Source organism: Ambystoma mexicanum, chromosome 6p (assembly GCF_040938575.1).
Source record: "Ambystoma mexicanum isolate Mex_15411 chromosome 6p, UKY_AmexF1_1, whole genome shotgun sequence".
Classification (NCBI taxonomy): Eukaryota; Metazoa; Chordata; class Amphibia; order Caudata; family Ambystomatidae; genus Ambystoma; species Ambystoma mexicanum.
Window position 1 is genome coordinate 346157247 of NC_090935.1, and position 23078 is coordinate 346180324.

Here is a 23078-nt window from a genome sequence, read left to right on the forward strand (position 1 = left end):
ATGCCGTGTTGTTGCGAGCACAGATCCTCTTGAAAGTAAGCATGCCGGCGTGCGTGTGTACACAAGTTTTCACCAGCCGGTTTGTACACTTGTTAATCCATGCACTCTTTTTTTTTTTGTTGACACATTTTTATTAAAGGTATCAGCTAGTACAAATATATAGCATAGTTCAGTGTTTAATAACAAAGCTCAAGCATATTATAATAATCTAACTTGGTAACTGCAATTACTGATAGAGGACGAGACACATTAGGATTGGACATTGCATGAGTTAGAGTAAAAAGAATAAAACCTTGCCTTTATATATAATAGGGCTAGGAAACATATAACATAAGTTGAGGTTTTGGGATGGGTCAAGGCGTAGGGAGAGATGGACATGGTAAGGATACTGTTCTAAACCCTATTATAAATATCATATTTAAATAATAGTCATTTGATGTTAGGAAATCAGAAAACATTTTCCATTTCAATTTATATCTGTGCTGTAATAATGGGGTTGTAGCAATACATCCCTCCATTTTTTGTATATTACACATGGGGTTCCACCATATCCTATAATTAATCTTGTCAAACTTCTTTCAATTGGTTGTGATTACTGGAACATATATCAAAATGAAAAGATCAAATAAATATGATGTGTATGTGTCTAGAAGGTGAAGAAAAAAGAGTGTTCACCTTAAAAACTTTGTTGATTCCTGTTCCCCGTTATACCTGTCCTGATGGGGGGCTCTTCAGTCCATCAAAATGATGATCTCTCCAATCATTTTGTACATTTTATTATGCTTCTAATGGTTTTTAGAAGCAGTTCTAGGTCTAACATAAATAACAGAGGAGAAAGAGGGCATCCTTGTCGTGTGCCTCTACCAACGGGGAAGAAGGGGGACATCTGACCATTCATGAAAATAGAGGTTTTTTTTCCCCTTACATTTTATTGAAACTTTTACAAGAAACAAAAAAAAAAAGAAAAAAGCAAAACCATCAGCATAAGCACAATAGGAAACATTTGGTCTTGCGAGAAACGACCCCACCCCCCGCACAGGAATCAATCAAAACCAACTTGGCAATGGAGTCTCGAGAATTACGTTAAAGCGGGACCAAGACAAAGCACATATTGACAATTTAGGCTCAAATAAAAAGAAAAGTAAATTGACAACTGCTGGAAAAGACCAACTGCATAAGAAGCGAGCATACTCAAGCACAGTTATAGTCTCAACGATTCACAGTTCTCATGAAGGAGAACGCCCATCCAATCTTGTAAGAAAGAGTTCATGGAGTCATGCGTTATGGCCGAGAGCTTTTCATAAGTGAATATCGTCCAAAGTTTGGCCATCCAGTCTGGCCTTCTCGGGGGTAAGACACTTTTCCACTTTTGGGCTAATGCCAGTCTCCCTGCTCGAAGCATGGCTTGGACCACTCTGGGGAGAGGATTTGTGAGGTCGCCCTCAGAAGAAACACCGAAGAGGGAAGCTATCGGTTGAAGGGATAGAGGGACTCCTGTTATGTCTTTGATCCAGCTCTGAAGCTCCAGCCAGAATGATTGAACAACTGGACACTCCCACCACAAATGAAACCATAAGCCCAGAAGGCCGCATTCCCCTCGGACAAAGAGGTGGAACTCCCGGGTAGATTTTAGCAAGCCTAGATGGGGCTAGGCGCCATGCGTGAAAAACATTAAAGTTATGCTCGATCGCCGCTGTATATAAATTCCCTGCAAAGAGGGATTTGAAAATGGCTTACCAGGTTGCTTCATCAATTACCTCTCCCAACCTAGACTCCCAATGGCTCTTAAACCCCTGTCTGCTCTCAAGCGTTGCCGTAATTAGGACTTTATAGAATTTCGACAGTCAGCCTCTCCTAGAAGGGGAGTCCACTATAATTTTCTCGAGTGGCATCAGAGGGCGTGCCAACTTTTCTACCCACTGGGTTTCTGTAAGGATCCCTTTCAAACGGAGGTAGTCAAAAATGGGTATCGGGGAGTCACCCATTGCCTCTCTTAAGTTAGGGTATTTAATGACCTCACCCTGATGGAAAAGTTGCACTACATGTTCCAGACCAGAATCCGACCAGGCCTGCGTCTCCCGAAAGCCTCGACCACCCGGATCAAACGGGGGACCCCAAAGAGAGGATAAAGGGGAGGGCCAGGTCGAGAGAGGTACATTTTCCTTGTCATCCCTCCATACTTCCCATAGGACCGCTAAGGTAGGATGATTCCTAGCCTTGCAAGGGAGAAGCTTAATCGGGGACCGGAGAAGGTCTCTTACCTTCTTAGGGTGAACCTGTACATCCTCTATGTAGGACCAATAGGTCCTCAAGTCATCCCTCGAGTGTTCCAGTAGCACTCTTAATTGCACTGCCTTGTGGTAGAGCCTAAAGTCCGGAAGGCCAAATCCCCCATGAGATCTCGGGAGCGTTAAGATGTGAGATTTTACTCTAGGCTTCCTACCCCTCCAAATGAAGCGCCGGATCGCCAGATCCAGGTACCTGAAAAAGAGCTTCGGGACGGGGGTCGGGAGGGCGGAGAATAGGTACAGAAGTCGGGGCAAAATGTTCATCTTATTGATACCATCTGCCCGAACCACGAGAGGGTCAGGGGGCCCCAGCAGAGCAGATCCAACTTGATCTTAGCTAACACTGGCGGATAGTTGAGTTCAAATAATTTGGACAGGTCTCTCACCAGAATAACCCCTAGGTAGGGTGTAGCCTCCCGTTCTATTCTCATACCCCCACCACGAGTCTCTCCCCTCTATCTCCGTATTGGTTGAACCCATCGGCATTAATGAGGATTTCCCTAGATTAATCTTTAGACCCAAAAATCTCCCAAATTGTTGGAGTAAGCCAAAGAGGTTCGGGAGCGACGACCGAGGTTTGGTTAGGTACACCAGGACGTCGTCTGCAAATAGGGAGAGCTTAAACTCAAAATCCCCACAGCGTACTCCCGTAATTCCCTGGTGCTCCCTTATAGCAGTAGCCAGGGGCTCCATGGCTAAGGCATAAATAAAGGGAGAAATCTGGCAACCCTGGCGGGTTCCCCTAGATAGAGAGAAGGCCGCAGAAACTGTATTGTTCACTGCCACTCTAGCTGACGGACCATTATAAAGAGCCGATATCCAGCCATAAAATTTCTCCCCCAAGCCCAGTTTCTGAAGGACTTTCCTCATGTAAGCCACTCAACCCGGTCAAAGGCCTTCTCTGAATCCAAGGACAGCAGATAGGCCTCCTCCCCTGAAATGGCAACTTCATGTATTAAGTCGAGGGACTTCCAGATATTATCCCCCCCTTGCCTTCCGGGAATGAAGCCTACCTGATCCCCATGCACCAATGATGGGAGGAGTGGAGCCAACCTATTAGCCAACAGCTTTGCTAGGACTTTTACGTCTTGGTTAAGCAGCGAAATAGGACAATATGATTGACACTGCTTCGGGTCTTTGCCATCCTTTGGAATGACTACAATGCGGGCTGAGCGCATTGAGTGGGGGATGCTGATCGAGTCCAAAACTGCATGGAAAAGCTTAGCCAAGAAGGGGGCAAGAGAACCCCGAAAGGACTTAAAGAAAGCGATGGTAAACCCATCATCTCCCGGAGTCGACCCCGACCTCATGGAGGAGATTGTATCAATCACTTCTTGAGGAGTGACTGGCCTCTCGAGAGGATCGGACTTCTCAGGGGGGAGACGTAGCAAAGGGAGGGCGTCTAAAAACCTATCTATCTCCTGCCCATCCCCCCTTATATTCGGAGGTGTAAAGGTGCTTATAATACAGTCAGAACTGTTCCGCAATCTGTGGGTCATCCCTACAGATTGCCCCACCAGGCAAGGTTAGTGCTTCCACTCTCTTTCTATTCCTGGACTCCCAGAGTCTCCAGGCCAGGATTTTTTCGGCCTTTTCTCCCTTCTCCATGTATTGTTGCTTGAGGAAAGAGAGTTTTCTCTCCGTTTGACCAATCAATAGAGAGGCCAGTTTTCCCTTCAGTTGCTGTAGTTCTGCCAACTTCCCTGGGAACATCTGTGACCTAAGTTTACCCCCCCCCGGTCTCAGCTCCTCGATTTTATCCCTCAGCAGTTTCTCCTCCCTGCACCTCTCCTGTTTCCTCGCCGCCCCCAGCCCAATGAGAACACCCCTGATAGTGGCTTTAAAGGCTTCCCAAACCCCCTCGGCCTTCACCTGCCCATTGTCATTAATTACAAAGAATTCCTTGATTGAAGTTTGGATAGATTGATAAAGCTCTTTGTCCTTCCACAAGAGGTCGTTACAGGTCCATCTCCCCTGGAACCCGGACTTATTCGGCATCCCCAATTGAACCCTCACCAGGTCGTGGTCCGACCAGGGCGTCGCCTCCACCTTCACTTCCGTGATCTACTCACAGAGAGTTCTGTCTAGTAAGATATAATCAAGTGTAGAGTACGACAAGTGGGTTTTGGAGAAGTACGTGAAAGCAGGGAGATGACCTTCCCGAATTGAAAAGGGACCTCGAAGCCCAAGCTCAGTATTGGTTTCTTGAAACGAGGTGGCTAGCCGCCTCTGTAAAGGAGATTCAAGAAAAGGCCGCTCAGAGGACCTATCCCGATCAGGGTCCAGGACCATATTAAAATCCCCTCCCACCACTAGGATGCCCTCAGCAAAAGAAGCAATTTTAGACCTCATCTCCAACCAAAAATGATCTTGGGCCTCGTTGGGAGCGTAAACATAAATTAGGGTCACCTTGGAGCCCTTAACATCAAACTTTAATTATGATGAATCGCGCTTCCGGGTCTCTACATTGGGCTTTCAAGATGAATTGGGCCTTGGCTGCTACCATTATTGCTACCCCTCTTTTCTTAGACCGGCATGAAGAGTGAAAAACTCTCTGTAGCGGCCTTGCCTTCAAGGACCGTTCCCCCGCCCCACTCACCCAGTGAGTCTCCTGAAGAAAGAGAAAATCAAGTTTCAATCTGTTGAATTCTCTAATGGCAAGGGAACGCTTCTGTGGCGAATTCAGACCTCATACATTCAATGAGCCTAGTGTCAGTAACTGAACGGGGTCAGCCATGGGGGAAATAAGAATGGCACGCTAGTATGAACAAAATACAAAAATCCCCAAATCTCCCCCCTTACAAGACTGACTTTGGTTCCCCCTTAAGTTGTTACTCTGCCAAAGAGAAGAGACCCCAGCCCCTTGATACCTGCAAATTTCCCCAAGCAACAAAGAAAACCCCCTCCAGCTCCCACCCCCCATTTGCGAGCGCCTGGACAATTTGTGACATCGAAACTGCCGCTTCGCCAGGCCACCAGGATTCACCTCCATCTGGGCAATACATAACAAGAAACTTTCAAACTTTCTGAGCCCCCCCACTCTGAAAACCAAACACAAAGATTCCAGACCCTATCCCCTCCCCAGCAAACCACAATCGATCTGGGGAGAGGTCGGCAACTTTCAAAGCCCACTCCTCCTTAATAATAGATGAAAGACAATAGAGACCCAAGTCAGTTGGCCCCGAACCCGCCGCCCCTCTGTAAATTGCTTGGAATTGCCTGGCTCCGTTGAGGCACACTCTCCTTTTGCCTCTCTCTCTCCTGCAATTTGATTCCCCAAAAGCTCTCGGGATACTGTTTGTATGTCGGGCTTGGATACCAGAGAGTACTTACACCCTTCAACTTCAAACGAGAGAGAGAACGGGTGGCCCCATCTGTATCGCACACCTCTGGACTGGAGCCACCTTCTTAGGGCGATGCACAGGCGCCTGCGGGATAGGGTGAGGGCTGATAGGTCTTGGGAAATCGAAATTTTGGAGCCTTCCCATTCCAAGGGCCCCCTCTTCTGAGCCAAATCCAAGATTTTAGCCTTCTCGGAATAGTAATAAAACTTTACCAGAATCGATCTAGGGCCTCTCGCTGGGGCACCCGCTCTGTGGGCTCCGTCAATGGTTGGCTTATTAGTGTTTCCCTCATCAAAGATTTTGCTCACTACTACCTTCACAATCTAAATAATGTCCACAGGCGTCTCCCCATCTCGATCCGGGACTCCCAGAAACCGCAAATTACATCTTCTTTCTCTGCTCTCAAGTCATCCAACTTGAGGGCTATCTCCTTCTCTCTTCTCCCCAATTCCGACAGACAAACGTCTAGTTGGGACTACAGAATGTCAATCGAGGATTGATTTGCTTCCAAAGCTTGGACCCGGTCATCGACCGAGTCTACTTTCTTGTCTAGCGCGTCCAATATCTTACTGATGTCAGCTCTAAAGCCTTTGATCTCCTCCAACAGAGCCATCATTGTTCCATTCACCATCTGGGTCTCCATGTCCTCTGGTTGGGGAGTCTTAGACGAGGGACTATTGTCCCGAGACATCACTGGGGAGCGACGATATTTCTGCAAGGTTCTGGCCCAGTTCATTGAAAGTGAGGAAAGCGTCACCTCAAAGACCCGCATGGCCTTCGAGGGGGGATCCTATGCCGCTCCCAGAAGGGTTCCGCAGCTATAGCGAGGCCACAGAGGAAAAAAACAAGTGTTTAGGGCCACCCCACCCTCCAACCGGCTCCAGGAACAAGAAAAGTAGAAGAGAGCTCTCCCCACATCCAGAAGCACCCCGTCTGGGCACCAGAATTGAAGGAGCAAGAACTTGGAGGGGAGCTACGCCTGCAGGAAGCACCTCGGGGCCAGCCAGGACAGCAAAGACAGTTTAAATGGGGGGCAAAGATCACAGTCTGAAGCTACAATCCAGGTACAACCCTACTGCAACCAACAGGATCCAGAGCTCCCACATTGAAGACCTCTACATAGGGTAGGATCCAGGAGGAAGAGATCTTGGGAACCTACCACCTTCATAGAGAAAGACTCCAGATACCAGACGGGGGGCAAGTGCAAAAATGAAGTACCGTGCGTTCACTTAATAGAAGCAATGCAGGGGCATGTAGGATGGGCTGTCAGGGCCGGGGAAGAAATGCTGAAACAGTACTGCCCTTGGCGCGATCTTTAAATCACACACTGCTGCTAATGTAAGCTGGCAACCGCCACACTCAGCATGGCTTCCACACATGCATGTAAAAAAGGGGAGGCACAGCCGCCCTCCCCCAGTGGATAGGGCTCCTCCACCCAGGCCCCTCGCCATCCACCAAGACGAGGAGCAAGCTTGGGGACCCGAGCAGAGGCCGCCGCGCTCCGGTCCCGAGATGGGTCCGCCCCGCCTAATGGGCTCACCTCCTCCTGCAGGACAGGGGAACTCCGCCTCTGAGCCCTCCCGTGCTCCGGCAGCCAGCCCCACTGGTCATAGACCGGCTCTCTCCTCAGGACGGACTTCTCCTCGGCGAAGTCGCACCGCAACCTCTCACTGCCCCGCCGGCGCTGCTGCAGGCAGCGGAGCAAACGGAGACTCTCACCCGCTCGGACCCACAGTAATCCTGCTGCTGGAATTTGGGGGGGGTCCGCTGTCCGGGGGTCCCTCCACCACACTGACCCGGGATCAGCATGGGAAGTCCAAGCGGCAGAGACAGACCTCCTGCGCGCAGGCCGCGGGCTTCAAACAGGACTTAAACGGCCACTCAAAAAGCTGAACCCTCAATCCAACTGGGCTCCACAGGATCAGAATGGCCTCAGTGGGGGAAAGGTCTCACTGCACAGGTCCTTCGGCGGGGCTCAGACCCTCAAATTGGCCCTCGTGGAGGAGAACTGCTTAGGAATGTCTGACCAATCTCGGCACCCCCTGGTGGCTCAAAAATAGAGGTTTTAGGGCTAGAGTAAAGAACTCTTATCATGGATTTGAAGGTTTCATGAAGACCATGCCATCGTAGCGCATCCACCAAGTAGTCCCACTCCACTCTATCAAACGCTTTTTCAGCATCTAAGGCAACAGCTGCATATGGATCCTCCGAGATATTTGTATTATTCAGGACATCTAGGAAAATTCTAATGTTGGATGCCAAGCGTCTTCCTTTGGCGTATCCTACCTGATGTTGTGTAATTAATTTGGGCATGAGAGGAATAAGTCTGTTTGCTAAGATTAAGGATTTGCCTATTTTGTTAGAGCTTTGATAACATTTTTGATTTATATTTTAGTAAGTTGTTGCAGGAGTATTCAGAGGTAGGTTTGTTATATTTGATTCTTAGCTGCAATATTTTACGATATGTTTCCCGAGATGAATTAGAAACATATTGTTTTTCTACAGTTTTAAAATTTCTTAAAATCTCCTCTGATTCTCGTTTCATACCTTTCTTTTTTTTTGGCAAAAACAAGATAATCTCTACTCTGAGTAAAGCTTTACAGCAATCCCAATTGTTAGGGTTAGAAGTATCTTTAGCTTTATTAGGCTCAAAAAAATTCTTATGGACATTTAATAGAAAAGAGGTACATTTTTCGTCTCTAAGTAAGGCCAAATTGAATCTCGATCTGTTTAATTTGATGGTAGGGTTAATGTTGTTTACTTTAATGTGGACAGGGGCATGATCAGATAAGGATATACAATCAATATTAGTGTCTGTTATGCTAGCAGTTAGAGAGTTAGCCAGGAACATATAGTCACTTCTAGAAAAGGAATCATGAGGAATGGAATGGAAAGTGAATTCCTTGTCGGATGGATTTTGTAGTCTCATTGCATCTGCCAAACTTAATTCTGAAAGGAAGTGTGGGAATTGAATGTGGGATTTTGAGTTTTTAAAAGTAATTTTGGACTTTCTGTCTAGGAAGGGGTCTACAATTTCATTACAATCCCCGCATGCAATAAGAATTTTTGAATATTCGATCGAAGCAAACGTTCTTTGAGTTGTTTCCAAAAAATAGGATCTGAGACATTAGGTCCGTATACATTTAATAATGAGTAATATATAGAGTTGGAAATAAGGTTTACAAGAACCCATCTGCCTACATAATCAGTTTCTGAGCTAATAATCCTGTATTCAAAATTTGTATCAAAGTAATAACACCATTTTTCCTGGCCTCTGCCACACTAGCAAACTCTTTGCCGACCCAAAGCTTTTTAAGTTTTGCAGCTTCTAAGTTTGAGAGATGGGTTTCTTGAATGCAGGCAAGTGCAGGTTTAGTTCTATTGAGATACAAAAGTACTTTTTGTCGTTTGATGGAATTATGGTGACCTTTAACGTTCCATGATGATATATTTATAGACATGAGACATCAAGAGTTAACAGTATGAGCTTTGGATAATGAGTTAATTGATCATTGGAAAAATATGAACATATAGATTTCATCCCATTTTTGATACAACAGTTAAGTATTAGGAGTGTCACAGTACCTATGGGGAGAAAACAAAGGGATAAAGAGATACATAAGGAGTGAGGGGTGACAAACAGCAACATGAACATGAGCAGAAGTAGATTGTATTCGTTAATATAATAAAACAGTATGGCTAGCAGGAAACAGCCAAAAGATGTCATGTTGAAGAGAAAAATTCAAAAAAATGTGTGTGGGGTGCCCAGCGATATTGGCCCATCCAAGGCAACACTCCTGCGCAAATATGTTGAAAATTTGAAGATTGGTTTATTGCAAGGACTTTATGGCGTGAACTTTGAAGAAAGGACAGCAGTATCCATTTCATCAACTATTAAGTGGTATGGTCTTTAAGAGTGACTTTTAATGTCGCACAGTGAACCAGGCCATATCTAGCATTAAGTTGTTGCAGAGCCAGCCTTAACGCTAAAAGTTCCTTTCTTCTCATGACAGAGACAACGATCTTATTAGGCCAGGTGAGCATTGAGATCGCGCAAGTGCAGGGGTGGGGGCAAGGGAAGTGCCCAGCCAAAGAAAGAGATCTACCACCAACCCGTTGCTTGGAGAAGCGACTAACCGTGGGGGAGTTGGAGGTGGAGGAGCGAAGAGCTGGAGTAGGAAGGTAGGAAGGACTCGTGGCAGTAGTATTTGTAACATTTTGAGAGAAGAACATGTTGTTTACATTCCAGGTGATATGTCTGATAATCTTAACTTTCTTCATTATAGGTTTCATATTCTTGAAGTCTAGGAGAACAAAAATAAGAGTTCTTGAGGGACTTCTAGTACTAGGTAGAGGACGTATTGGACCAATCCTGTGAGACCGTTGAATGTTAGATTTGTTGAAGGGGTTAAATCCAATAACTTAGGTAGCATGTTGGTAAGATATAGAATAGAGTCTTCTCCTTCAATACCTTCAGGGGTTCTTCTGTTTCTGTGTTCTAGGTTTTCTGCCTGTTTTTGGAGCATAAGAACCGATTTTTCCAAGTGACCTACTCTAATTGTGAAGTCTTCAGGATCACTGATTCTCGGTTATTCTGTATTCAAAAGCTGACCATCTGTCTACAAGAAGTTGCACTTTATTATTGGTTGCCTGAATAAAAGGTTTTAACGCTCTAATTTCATTCAGGATTGCAAGCATGGCTGGGTCCATACTCTCCTCACTGGGAGTGAGTGAATCACTTTTTTGTCTCTTTAATGTGGTTGCTGATGATACAGTAAGGTCTTTACCTTGGTTTTTCTTGTTTGCCGCCATAATGATTAGAAACAAGTTAAAAACCTTAAAATAATATGGTTTTGGATGGTGATGTTCCTTTAAATGGGAATTAATGCAATAGCACTTGAACATTGAAAAGGGAGCATATTCATGCAAAGGAGGTGTTGTTGTAGGGCGAGCTTGTAGGAAGACAGACAGAGTAAAAGTATATAGCCCTCAGCAATGGGTCATGCACAGAAATAGTTTTCCTTTTCTTAAAGTCGGAAGGTTAGTAATAAAAAGCCTTTAAATACCTGGAGCGGTTTAAAACGGTGTAGTTTTCTTTTATATGTACTGCCTGTGCCTCTAAGAATGTCTGTGTTGTAAAGAGAAAGGAGTTTCCCCTTTCAGGCCACTGGGCAGCACACACGTGTGTCGTCTTTCGAGCATCTGGCAGGAAATTCGGTGGCTGTGTTCGCACTACAGCACGGCCTCAAGCAACCTCCTCTGGTGTATTTTTGACCACCAGCACCTCTGGTCTCCAGAACGCCACAACAGCGTTCCCACTCTCCTCCAGTGCACCCGTGGGTGAGTAGGTAAGGAAAAAAACAATTAATGTGGCATAAGTGTTCCTTTTAAAGTACGCGGAGCCGAGAGATTAAGCTGCAATCACGCTCGGCGCCAAGCCAGGCCCCCTGATAATCCATACACTTTTGTAAACTCGGCAGAGATGCTGAGAGATGGTAATTCATCAATCGATCTACACCAATTAAAAAACAATTGTTCGATATGTTCTCATCTGGTGCCTTGCATTTTCCTATGCCACCGCTTGAGCACTTCCTTCGCCTTGATTAATTCTGACGTGGAATCCGCACACAGCAGATTCAGCTTCAGGTTAGTGAATTCCTAAATATGATCTACTTAGTTTTGATGAATTTCATTTTTCAGAGGCCTGAAATATTAGGCAAACCATCTAGGGAATTGAGTGTGTGGAAGTAATAGGTTAAGTAATTGAACATGTATTTATATACAGGTCCGGCGCTGTGACTAGGAGTACATCTGTGGTCCTCCAACAATTCATGCTGCAGTGAAATTGAAGTAAACTTAGGTTGACAAGCACCCTTAGCACACAATCAGGTTAGTCCCGTATACTGGACATCTGTTCACACTGTTGTGTATATGTGTTACATTAGCAATCAATGCTGAGTTTGTGTTTCTTGGATTCTAGGAATCTCGTTGATTACTGAAGAGAAAAGTAATACCAAGAACACTGCAAAACACATGTGCCGCACATCTGACTTCCCAGTCCTGATGAAGGTGTACAAATCTTTCATAGGGACACTAGGGATGGGTGTACCCTTGGGCATGTGGGGTTTAATCAAAGGCCCCACACCAACAGGACTGAAGGGCCCACTGGGAAAATGACCTGCCAGCATTCAGAAACCCGCACACTGAAAATGGGCCTACTTAGGCAGACTATGTGGGTGTCTTTCTGCAGTTGAAATCCAGAGAAAGCTAAAACAAAAATGTAATCTAAGTGCAGATTGAAAACGCACATCACATGAGAAATAAAGGCAGCATTTTTACAGAAACTGCCACCCATAAAAAGGTGGTGCACTGTGACAATTCAGACCCACTTTTCAGCATAAAAACAAACAGCAGATAAGGTTAAGTGTATTTTATTAATGATTCTAAGTGATCCGACCGCGGCTGATTTTGCCACGGCCGGAATGTTCGCATGAGAAATGTGCGAATTACCAAAAGTTTGCACCTTTCTCAAGCGAACACACTTACATACTACGGGGGCTGCAGGGGTTTCCCCTGTAACCCCCTCTCACTATACTGTAAAGTAAAGTACTGTAAAGTATAGTGAGCGGGGTGTTGCGGGGGACACCCTGCAGCCCCCGTTTTTTTTCTTCATTTTTTCTTCATGTATTTTTTTGTTATTTTCTTTTACTTTTTTCGGGTGTGCTGCGGGGGTGTCCCCCGCAACAGCCCGCTCACTATGCCACACAGTATAGTGAGCGGGATGTTGCGGGGGACACCCCCGCAGTCTTTTTTATTTTCTTACTTACCTGCAATGCTACCACCAAAGGTTAGAACTTTTGGTGTTCGAACCTTTGGTGGTAGCATTTTTCGGTAGTTTTGTACGGTCAGACCTTTTTTTTCAGTCTGATCGTACAAAACCTTATTAATGACTGAAAGAAACACCCTTGTACTTTCAGCTGTCATTTAAAAAAAAAAAACAATGGGCCTAATTACAAGCCTGCCAGTCCGGAAACAACGGTGGTGGTCAAACCGCTGCCACCGTTGTCTCCGGACCGGCAGACTACGAGTTCTGCAGGCGGGTGGTGGCACTCCCGCCAGGTCTGAACTGGCGGGAGTAACGCCACTCGCCTGCAGACTGAAATGGAAACACCAGCACCGTTATTTACGGTGCTGGTGTTTCCATTGACCCCATCCCCATGGAGTCCTATTGGACTCCATGGAAATGGGGATTAACGGAATTACACCTCCGGAATTACCGGGTCACCGGGGTTGTAATGCTCCGGTGATTCCGGCAATCACAGAGGTAGTAATTCATTCCGGGGTCCGGCAGCAGCCTGCCGGTTTTTCCGTCACGGCTACCACCGGACTCGTAATGAGGCCCAATATCTTTTAAAAAACAATGCTGTGTGGAACGAAAAAAGAAATCCATTGATGCAAGAGCAAAGTGAACCATAATCAGTAAAACACACAGTGGGGGTCATTACGACCCAGCGGTAGCCGTGCCGGTAAATACTGGCACGGCTGCTGCCAGAGTCTTGAATTTTCCGGCACCCGGGAATGAGCAATTGCCGGGGCATTACAGACCCCGCGGACCCGGTAATTGCCCATCCCCGGGCGCCATAAAATATTACTCCCCATTTCCATTTGAGTCCCATTGGACTCAATGGGAATGGGGAGGACGGATTCACTGGCACCATTCATGAATGGTGAATGGTGCCGGTGCATCCGTCAAGGTCTGCGAGCGGGTGCCGTTCCGCCCGCCAGGTCAGACTTGGCAGGCTGAAAGGCACCCACTCGCAGAACTCGTAGTATGCCGGTCTGGTAGCAATGAGGCCGGTAGATTATCGGCACCATTGTTACCGGATCGGCATACTTGTAATGGGCCCAGTATGTCAAAGAATAAAGGCTGATGTTAGGAAATAAAATGCAAAATGTGAGTTCCTTTCAGGTAAGGACAATCAGTGTGTCTCTGAGAAGAATTTGCAAATGACTTCCCCCAATGCAAGCCTTTTTCATGCATCCAAACTATTTACAACTGCAATAAAATATGGCCTGTCTGAAGGGTGTTGAAAACAAAGTTTCCCAGACCTGCTGTGCCTGAAAGCTCAGTTCTGTGCAGGACAAATCTACTAGCCAGTGCATGACTAGAATGTGGGAGGGGCTGCAATCAAGGGAAGCTGAAACTCTGAAAGAAATACAAGAGAATTGTCATGACCCTTAACCCTGGCCCTCACTGGCAAGTCATCCTTCCAGTTAGGGCCAGGTCAAAGGCCTTAAAACCTTATCCAAGACTCTCTTGGAGTCAGTCCTGGCGCTTTTGGCGCCAGGCTCATAACCATCATGAAGACCAACATTAGAGTGGCACTATTTACTTGGGACTATTTAACTTGGGGGGTTCAGCCAACATGGAGGCACACACATAGCTCAGTTACAAGGAACTGAACTATGTGGTCTAGTCTTTTGGGTGTGGCAGGCCTGGGACTACTTTCCCTGGACTACTTTGGGTGTGGCAGGCCTGGGACTATTTTACCTGGACTACTTTACCTGAGACTATTTAAACTACACCCAATCAGCAGAACACGCTTCGTGTTATTCTGCTGTGGGCAGCGTAACGTCACTGTGTCCAGTTCTTGATGCCAGCTTACCTGAAACCAAGGACCTGCAGAGAGAGAAAGAACACTACGAAACTTACCTGGAATGGTATCCTATCTTCAATCCATCGCCGACTTCAGTTCCACTCACCTGAAGGTACAAACTCCATCATCCGGCACCACATGCATCCTGGAATAGCATAACCTGGAAAGAGGAGGATGAAAGACAGCATTAATAAGTGTTTACTCACATTTCCTCCCGAATGAAGAAAGCCACACAATTCTTACCTGGGTAGTCATCTCCTGGGCAGTATCATTGCTGGAACATCACGGCGCTCAGCGAGGAACATCGCAACCTGCAAGGAGAGAAAAGACACAGGTTAGCAATATAAAAGGCGAAACACTGCCGCGCATCGCACATTACTCACCGGACAGCATCAGGCACCCCGCGCTTTCGCCTACCGGCCCATGCTCATCTTCAAACTGCATGACAACACCAAAATACCTTTCCATACCTAAAAGGAAAGAAGCAAGACATTATTATTTGAACTAAGAGGAACATAAGAACTGGATATAAAGACTGTAAAGGAGCAAACCTACGGAGTCTCAGCAGGCTTGGATTCCCACGGGCGGGTTGCACCAGTGAAGTAACTTGGTCGCTGCTCGCCCCTCACCTCTACGCGCCCCTGCCACGAGGAGTAGGATGGAGAATCCACCTTTTACAATATTAAGACCCATCTTTAACCAGAGGCCTTACCAAGGGACCGGGAGAGGGTTCGAGAGTGCAAATCATCCAACCAGGGCTGGGTGGCGTCCCCGTGGATACCAGATGAGCGTAACAAAAATAGAAGCTTTTCAGAAATGGTGGTCCACTACAGATAACAGGACAGGATGCCAGATGTCAGTAGGGCCTCGTGACATCACAGGGCCGGCCTAGGTCATTATCTGAAGTTGGCGATCGCTGTGTAACTGCGGCCTTGCGAGCATTTATGACCGGCAGCCTGCTTACTTCAAACAACAAAGAGGCTAATATAAACACAGTCAAGGAAGCTCTGGTCACATGCTGACCAGGAATGGCAAATGGCCTGGGTGAGGGGGAGCTCATTTTTGCAGACTTATGAAGGTTCCCCATTCGTGTAAAAGGGCAATCACAACTGTTGAATTTTCAGCAGCCACAAGTCGCACTGCATGCATGTATGTTTCATTTTTTAGACAATTTCAAGGCGATTTGTTGAAATAAAATGTTTCCACCCGCAACTTAGGGAAATGTAATGGCTAGCACAAATAAATAGTTTTCTGGCTGCTGTGAACGCATCCTGAATTCCAGAATTGGCGTGTAAAGTTAGGTATGTGGAGAATAAGTTGCATGTGCATAACTATTATGATTTTTGTAAAAATGGTGGAAAATTGCCAAACGCTTGTGCAACAAGGTGCAGACCCAGCCGTCATTTTATTTAATTACCCATGATTAGCTGAATCGTAAAATATATACATTATTGCAGTTACTAGTAAATTATTAAGGGAATTTCAAATGGGAGTTGCCATATTTCTGCTCTGGAAGATGGTCCTGAAATGCAGCTGTCTAATTTGAACTTTAAACAGCGGTTTTAAATGTAAGTAAAATTGAGTCATTTGAAACCAAAATGTGGGGGAGTCTACTTACCTTAAATCCTTTCCCTTTATAGTGTGCTAGTGTGGGTGGTGGGGGGCGTATTTAACTAAAAATATTATTTTATTAAATTCCCCATTTGGTGGAACACCACAAGGTGATTTTTGTTAAAATTAAAAATGAACAAAGATCATTCCCAGTGTGCGCTGACAACTATAGCCTGTAATGTAATTGGGTAATACTATTGGTCCAGCTTCCCCCACAGAGGCCTTTCAGTGGGGAGGGGAGTCTGAAATCCAAAATTCCTCAAAATCATGCCCATCTTTCTGTCCACCTTCCCCAAAACAGGCCTTTAAGTGGAGCAGGGGGTCTGAAATCCATAGTTCCCAAATCATTCAATGTTTTCCTGTCCGGCTTCCCCAACCCAGATCAAGTAAGGGAAGGGGGGTCTGAAAAACAAACTGTTAAATCATCATGTGTTTATTTGAAAACCATTTGCATTTATACAAATCTGTAAACCAAACTGCTAGCCTTTTAAGCATGCAGGACATCGAAAATGCACAGCATTGCATATGTAAATTGATTGTGTTCACTGCCCAGCATTGATTATTTTTTTAAGTAAACTCTGTAGAAAGCAAAGTATTGTGATTTGTGTTTTTCCCAACCAATTTGTGCGATTTATTTCTGTAACAAGAAGTTTAATTGTGAGCCACACAGAAGGTGGCGTGTGTCCTTTTAGTGTGATCTCCATTTTCAATTATTCAAATAAATACAAATATATTTCTTGTACACCGGCCTGGTTCTTGGCTCATTGGTAGCTCAGAGGGAGGGATCTCAAGGGCATTATATAAGTAGGAAATAGGGCTGAATAAAGAACTGACATTAAATAGTTTGTTCAGTGGGACCTGGACTGGGGAGGGAAGGAATTACCTGTGCCGAGGGTGGCCTTTCAATAAACCATTACAGACACTTGGACCAAAACACCTATATGGACCTGTTTGTTGTGATTAGTAATAATGAATCAGCAATTTTTGTTGGCATACATCCGAAGGTGATGGGAACATCTTACGGAATACGCTATGGACCACAAGTTTGAATTTGTTAATTAAGTGGTCTTTGATTGGCTGACCGTGTGCATTTATAGTGAAAAGAGGTGATACTGAAAAAGCGTGTGCTTGTTTTCTCACTATTTTTGTGAAAATGTTTGGATTTATTTACTGATGCACTTTTTGTATGAACGATATACATTTTTTATTCAGTACTTTTCATTTATTCAGGACTTTGCACTTTATTAGGTTACTAACCTCACACACGTGGATTTAGCAATTTTTGCACATGAATGTTCATATTGTCTAAAATTAAAGTTGCATTGTATTTTATTTGCATTCATACTTGTTTGTTTTTGAATTCTTTGAGTGCGACCACAGAATATATTGTCCAGTATGTACATAAATAGTTTCTGCCAATAGGGAAATTGTGCATGAGTGTTTGAAATGAGCTGGGCCACCTACTATCCGGTTCTATAATATGGTATAATTGTCCTGTTTGAGTTGGTGACCTGCCTCGGAAGAGGCGTAGCCAGGAATCTCTAACAAGTGGAGCCTGAAGCTAATGTAGTTGGGCCAAGCGCAGTGACATTAACACCTGTATATGCCCACACAGTGCTGCAGAGTGGGCATTTACAGACTTTGGGTGGGCCTTGCCCACTCAGGCCCTATCCTGTCCATGCCACTGCACCTCGGACAGAGGAAATTAAAGGGGGACCCTAGTGTATGTAGATTACCAGCATCATGTTTAAGACAGCCTTCATCACATACAAAGTAATCACAATGAAAATGCCATTCGATCTGGCCAAGAAACCTGCCCTCTCTAGAGACCAGCAAACCACCAGAAGCCAAGCCACAACATCTCAAGTGGAAGAAAGAAGGGAAAACGACGCGAAACATGTCTTTTCCTAGTGTGCACTCTATCTCTGAAACACGTTACCAGCACACATAAACGTGGCCCCTTCCATTCTTCAAAGAACATCTTGCCAGTCTCTGATCATTCCACTCAGTCCTACTCCTCCCCCCCCAAGGCTCCACACTGCCTTACCCCCTTACCCATCCCAGATCTGTTTCTGCCTCCGCATCCTTACTTGTAGCCCCCTTGAGGCAAACCCGATGTGCAAATCTTCACATCCACGTTTGCCCTTTGTAAATCCTGCACATACATCACTTTTCAACCGGCCACGCCATTACAGAAGGGGAAAAACCATATGCATATCAGGCTTCATCTTACCCCAAACAAGGCAGTCCAATTTGAACTGCTAGGTAACATCACTTCTACATGAGACCACAAGCAACCCCATGAGTGTTTCATCATGATCAGTGTAGTGTAGCTTTGGACTCTAGCTACAATTTGGGACCGAATTCTTGGCATCATCATCCCATTTGGGAATGCAGCCAGAACCATACCAGGCTATGGAAGATATTGAATTCATGAGATATCCATATTCAATCACACTGGCTGTTAAGGCACTGAACCTCTGATATAGAGGTGAAACGTGCATTTAGCGAGAGCGTGCAGTTTACAAGCACAAATCAATAGTGCATTTAAGACAATGCCCCATGCAATCATACAAATACAGGACATCATCTAAAAGCAATACCATGCCAACGTATAGACGGCACTGTTAGGATGCTGGTAAATTGAGAAACCATTTTCATTTGGCAGTCAATCTCTTTATTATACATTATGTACAAGTATACATGGGGCCTCATTACGAGGTTGGCGGTAACCCGCCGGTGCTACCAGCGGGTTGCCGCCAACCATGTAACATCCTTACCACTGCCTGATATCCCAGTGCCACCGAGATATCACAAGCAGCGGCGCTAGGACTCCATGGAAATGGGGACAAGGGAGCACTGGCACCGCTGCTAACGGTTCTGGTGCTTCTGTGACAACCAAGCCAGTAGGGGACTGAACTCCGTGGCCCCTAATGGCATTGTTGTAGTATGGTGGGCCGGAAAGGGCGCCGGTACATTTCTACCGGTACCCTCATTTCCAGACCACCATACTTGGAATGTGGCCCATAGTCTTGAATGGGTAGATGTGAGTGTCCCTGGTGGGACTCAAATATTTCACTTATAATGCTTTCCACGAAAATCGTAGCTTACCCAGAGTTACTTTTTCAGTGTTCCATAATGTATGTGTCACTCTATGCTTCTAAAATGCTTTCAATATATGTCTAACCATCTGAATAATTAAATGTTCTCTTTTATAGCAGTGCCAAATGTTCACCTCAGCCCGCCCCCTACAAACGAATGCCCTTCTCAATCTACTAGAATGCTGCTTTATTTGCCTGCATGCCTTATTGAATACATGCTATACAATAGGCAACTAACCAGAGGTACTGTAGTTTAAAAGTGGTATTTATTTACACGGTTTCATAATCCACCAAATTCAAGGTCTTAGAAGAAAAACCTGAAATGATATGAAGGTTAGAAAGTTGGCAGCACGATAAGGTACCTATATAAACATAAATATAGCATTACAATACATTGCTGACAACATAATTGGTTCCCAATGACAACACTGCATCGCTGACACATTCGAATATATCAATCAGCAACACCTAACATGCCATACCTGAGCGCATCCATGCAGTCTTCTGCTTTGCATCAAAGTGGATGCAGAGTTCCACAGCAGACAGGTGCAAACGTTTTACAACTTTTGGATGCTCTCGTCAAACTAGGAGAAAACCTCACGTAACACGTCTACACCCCCATTAACAAGGGACATATTTGTATGCAAGTGTAGGTGCACACATGCAGGCCATATGGGGGTGGCAGCCTGTAAGTGTGACCAGATCCTTTCTGTATTCACCCCATATTCAGAAGTGATGTGCTTACATGTGTAGTTGCCAAAGTCTTGCATTCCCCCGAGGCTGACTAGAGTAGGTACAGGTGAAGACACATATCATACAGGGGTCACTTGTGTCCCTGGTTTGATTTTTCATTACATTACATTGAACAGCAACAGAATTAGCACTACTGCATGTATGTAATTCCCATTCATTATTAAGTGTAGACATAAAAAGCTCATGGGGCTCAAGAGTGCGTGGGCAAACTGGCCTCTTAGAGAGGGAGTTCCACCGGGTGCTTGATATCCCTTTCATCTCATCCTGATCCCAACCAGTGAATTTAAGCAAGGGGGCTTGGAGATTCAGCAGCTGCCACATGCAGCTCATGCAGACCCCCGGGATGGTCTCTCTGATCACAGAAAGCTGCGCTTCTTCTGGTTGTCAGCCACCAGCCCCACCTTCTGAATTGGGGTTTGGGAGGGCCTCCCTGTAAGTACGGGTGTCACTGCTATCTTTCTGGGCTGCTCTTCTGCTGGTACTCAATGGGGCACTGTGCAGCCGACTCCCTTGGCCTGCCAGGCCAGACATTGCTGATTGCTGTAACATGGACCCATATCGTTCACTTTTTGAGCTCTTACTTTCTGGTGATTGGAGGGGACAGCAACAGTGAGGGGATTGACAGGGTACTACGCTGTTTTCCATAGCCAAAGAATGGCGATACCTCCGATGTTCTGATCTGTGGCTTTATCTTTCTTGTCTTCGCAATATCCTGGTGGATATCACCCATGCTCTCACACTCAGCCGTCACTAGTGTCCTTTGGAATGCTGCCCTGTCCCCCTGTTTAATGTGGTCATGACATGGGGGGGCGCTGCGGGGGGAGGGAGCTAGAAAGCACATCCCGATTGGGAGCTATGTTTAAACCAAGGCTAGGAGATCCACTCATAGTGTGGCCATTTCTGAAGCTGTGGAGATGCTGGCTAGAGGTGATCCTGAACCCGAATGCCAGCAATTCATAAATGGCATGCAGGAGGGATTTGCTTCTGTTACCACAAAAAGGGATGATCTAACATCTGCAGTAAATTTACTTAAGGCTAAACTCAATAGGGAAAGCACCAGGATAACAGAGCCTGGGGACAGGCAGAAGATACTGTTCCCTCACTTACTTCCAGGGTCCAAAGTCACTGCACTTGGGAAACATCTCAAATGTATCAGAATGAAGTGTGATCTGAAATCAAGATCATGACACCACACTCTCTGCACCTTTAGGGTCAAGGGAACTGCTGATCTAATTGTTGAAGTTCCTCTCAATAATATTTTGGGCAAGCCTCCTTTCACCTCTGTTTACTGTGCAGAGGGTGCACTGTACGTTAATGCCTAAACAAAATCCTAGTGATGCTCACCATCCTTTTATTACCCACCTGTTAAATTATCATGCCCGGATTGTGCTTTGAAGTGTGCTAGGGAATGCAGGGATCTGAGATTTGCATACAGCAAGGCTTTTCAACTTCAGTTTAGGTGGTTTCCAAGTTCATTGCTGTCAAACAACTACAGAGGCAAAGCCAAATTGCTAATTCAGGATGAGGGTTGGCTGATGTTTTGCACCTTGCCTTCTCATGCCATCTCCTAAATTGAAGTCAATATTCAATGCCCACCCTCACCAATCTGGGAATTGGTCCCCCTCCATGTTCACCTTGTCAGCCTGGTTGGTCATCTGTGATGGGCTGATGTGTGCCTTGTGCTTGTTGGTAATAATATAGAGTATAACTATACACAGAGATGTGGGCCTTTTCTTTTTTTACATGACATGCTGTAAGGGGCTAGAAGTTCTTGTTTTGCTTTTGTTGACCTTGCGTGTTCCATTTACGAGTTGCATTGCCCACGGCAACAACAACCAAGTTAAGGTTAGCAAGCTTGCAGCATATATGATCTGTCATGCAGCAAGAAACTCATACTGTGCCCAGCACATGTGAGGGATTTTTGACAAGCAAAGCATTGGTTGTTGTAACCAATACTATGACACTTCGTCACAGTCGTGTTGTGTACTCACCTTGATCAATTGTTCCCTCGATGTTCACTGAAGTAAGTCCATTGCTGAACCCTTTATCCGATATGTGGTGGTTGAGGAGGTGCTCTAGTCTAATGAATCCCGGCATTGCTATAAATCTGATGATGTATTCTCTATTGTTTGGGTGACTTTAATGCCATATTGGACACCAAACAGGATCATAACGGTACTGTAAAATGTTCGCTTTCACAGGTTGCTAAAACTACCCTACTTATAATAGAAGAATATGAATTAATAGATGCCCGGAGACAAATACACCCTGATGATGGGGATTATACATACTGTTAGATGGTCCATGACATGTCTTCCCGTATCGATCTATGGCTGCTGCCATATCTGGGTATTTATTTTATCATGTTCTTGTCCTGGTAGTGCTCCTTCTTGGGGAGGCAGTTGATTCTAGTCTCACTGGGTGATTTCCAGCATCCTCTCCCCTGGACCTTGCCTACAATGCTACCATATCTGAGAAAATGCTGCTTGGCTTTGAGATAAACTCGGACTCAGTCCCTTCGTACACCACATTATAGGAAGCTTATCAAGCTTATATTGTGGGGTTGCATTGGCAAGAACCTGTGAAATGCTTACTACGAGCATTGCTGAATCACATCTTCAATCCTTACAACAGCACTCTACTACTTCATCTCCTGCAAAACGTGTTTTGATCCTTAACTGAACGCTAAGTGCAGATCCTTAGTGAATCGATTCTAGTTTGTCATCACAAGCCTTATAGACCGGCTGTGCTCTTGCTAGTCTCATGCAATAAGAATCTGGTAAGAGTTGTATCCGTCCTATTTGTGAGATTTCTCTTGCATCACCACTTTCTACAAGTATTGTGATGATTTAAGGGATCTTGTCACTTCTCCCCAGAGGGGAGCCCTTCTCTGTGAGGCTAGGGAGGTGAGCCCACTATGCAACAATCACCCTAGGGGTGACGGTAGGCGGGACGTCACAAGAAGAGACTCCCCTCTTGGGGATAAGGACTCCTGTTCCATGAAGGAATTCCCAAATCTTCTTTGCTTTGAGACTCTGAGACCCTCAATGACACAACAAAATCAACTTGAAAGACTACTGTTTGGTATTGCAATATCTTCTCTTTTTCTCAACCAAGACTTAACACCACCAAGAAGACGTCTGGGAGGTGGACTGTGGGGTCCATAAACTGCGCTCCCTACGACAAGCAAAAGACTGCAGAGCTGCAGACGCACACTAGAAAGCAGAGAGAGAAACACTGGGAGTGTTTACAGAGAACAAGCCAGCTGCAACCCCAGGAAGAACCAGTAACGCACCCCCATCAAATTCAAAGTAACGGGAGCGA

General features: G+C 45.4%; 1 protein-coding gene across 1 annotated transcript in view; it reads right to left on the minus strand.

Annotated features, from left to right (window-relative positions):
• The window catches only part of AGXT2 (alanine--glyoxylate aminotransferase 2), a 988366-nt gene that overhangs the window by 47624 nt on the left and 917664 nt on the right, over positions 1-23078 (minus strand). The gene's annotated exons all lie outside the window — the stretch shown is intronic.